Source organism: Oncorhynchus tshawytscha, unplaced genomic scaffold, assembly GCF_018296145.1.
Source record: "Oncorhynchus tshawytscha isolate Ot180627B unplaced genomic scaffold, Otsh_v2.0 Un_contig_9683_pilon_pilon, whole genome shotgun sequence".
In the NCBI taxonomy this organism is placed as follows: Eukaryota; Metazoa; Chordata; class Actinopteri; order Salmoniformes; family Salmonidae; genus Oncorhynchus; species Oncorhynchus tshawytscha.
In genome coordinates, this window is record NW_024608806.1 from 58,185 (window position 1) to 60,377 (window position 2,193).

The following is a 2,193-nucleotide window of genomic DNA, read 5'->3' on the forward strand; positions in this document are numbered from 1 at the left end:
ATATCATGGTTATAACATCACAATCCTAAATAATGTACAGAAATGTTTCAGGTTAAATTCAGCTTTGTTGACTGCTACCATCAATAACCTGTATAGATAAACGTTGAATGAACTGATAATTGGCCCCTTATTATCAGAGTAGTTATCATCTCTTAGTCTGTGGTCAGTGTTGGTCCACCAGTTGAGAATGAAGAACCTAGAGTATGAACAACACAGAGAATCAGTCCTTCTCCTTACACTGTGGTCAGTGTTATTATAACAGTAGTGTATTACCTTGGGGTGGTCAGTGTTATTAGAGCAGTAATATATTACCTTGGGTTGGTCAGTGTTATTAGAGCAGTAGTATATTACCTTGGGTTGGTCAGTGTTATTAGAGCAGTAATATATTACCTTGGGTTGGTCAGTGTTATTAGAGCAGTAGTATATTACCTTGGGGTGGTCAGTGGGGTGCCGTCCACCCATCTCCAGGTCGCCTCAGTAACAGAGTCAGTCAGACCAATCCAGAGGCCCTTGTTGAGGTTGAAGAGAAACTCCTGTTGTTGAGAAAGATAAATATATATACATATATCACTTGTACACCCATATCCTCTCTCTCTCTCTCTCTCTCGCTCTCTCTCTCACTCGCTCTCTCTCACTCGCTCTCTCCCTCTCGCTCTCTCTCTCTTGCTCTCTCTCGCTGACTCTCTCTCTCGCTCTCTTTCTCGCTCTCTCTCTCTCTCGCTCTCTCTCTGATTCTCTCTCTCGCTCACCTGTTTCTTATCACGGTTTATGATCACCAGGTCTGCTCCTCTCTCCAGACAGTCCTCTCTGCTCTCCTTCCAGGTTTTAGTCTCAGTAGACAGGAAGTACCAACTTGATTCAAACTTCTGCCAGCCTTCAGGACAGGTTTGTTCTACAAGATGAAATCATGCAATTCCTTCATCTTACGACACTGGATACTTAATGAAAGAATACAGTCACACGATAGGGATTAATGATAATGAGTTACTGTAGGTTTACTCACTGAGATTGGTAGACCTCCCACTAAGAAAATCTCTCTCAGTCTGTAGCTGGTCTCTCTCTTCAGTCAGGTTGTTGTAACTGGACTGTAGCTGTTCTCTCTCTTTAGTCAGGTTGTTGTAACTGGACTGTAGCTGTTCTCTCTCTTTAGTCATGTTGTTGTAACTGGACAGTAGCTGGTCTCTCTCTTTAGTCAGATTGTTGTAACTGGACTGTAGCTGGCCTTTCTCTTTAGTCAGGTTGTTGTGACTGGTCTGTAGCTGGTCTCTCTCTTTAGTCAGGATGTTGTAACTGGACTGTAGCTGGCCTCTCTCTTTAGTCAGGTTGTTGTAACTGGTCTGTAGCTGGTCTATCTCTGTTGAGTCGTGATGACCAATGACTCCATCTGTAAAAGGGAAAAGTTTATCAAACATGTAACTAAAACACCATCAATGAGTAAGTATAATTAAGTAGGCTACTTAAGTCTCAGCGACAACATAGTACACGTACAGTAGACAGACAGGCCTATGATCCAAGCCAGTAGGAGAACACACAGCAGCCCCAGACACAATGCAGCAACTCCAGAGGGTCTCTTCCACCACTGAGCATGTACTGAATCACAAATTATTAAAGTAAAATCTTTAGTAATGTGTTTTACTGTATCATCCAGGATTGGGACAAATAAAGATATAGTTTTACAGGTTAGTGTAGTGTAGTGTATTGTGTGTGTTATTTGTTTGTGTGTGTTATTGCGTGTGTGTGTGTGTTCGTGTAATCTTACCTGAAGCAACAACTCCATCTCTTGTACTGGGCTTGAAGGCTCTTACGTTGGAATATATTTGGTCATCAATGCCTGTGTTCTTCATTGCATCAGGCTCATCGTCTTCAAATCTATTTGAGATTTCATTGACTACCTCTGACATCTTTAAACACTTGTGGTCAGATGCAGTAACTTCTACTTCTAACCTCAACTCTAATGTACGTCTGTACCTGTGTCTTCTCCCTGCACTGTCCTATGTCTGTGTGACTTTAGGTAGTGAAACTCTATCAGTCAACCACAATGGATTAGAAACACTGGCAACCATGTGACCCAGCCTTAGTGTGATAAGATACTACATGATATGACTCCCACCAGCCTTAGTTTGATGATATACTACATGATATGACTCCCACCAGCCTTAGTGTGATAATATACTACATGATATGACTCCCACC

General features: G+C 42.0%; 1 pseudogene; it reads right to left on the reverse strand.

Annotated features, from left to right (window-relative positions):
* Positions 1–374: 374 nt before the first annotated feature.
* Positions 375–1,901, reverse strand: LOC112242085 (annotated as a pseudogene).
* Between the last annotated feature and the right edge of the window lie 292 nt (positions 1,902–2,193).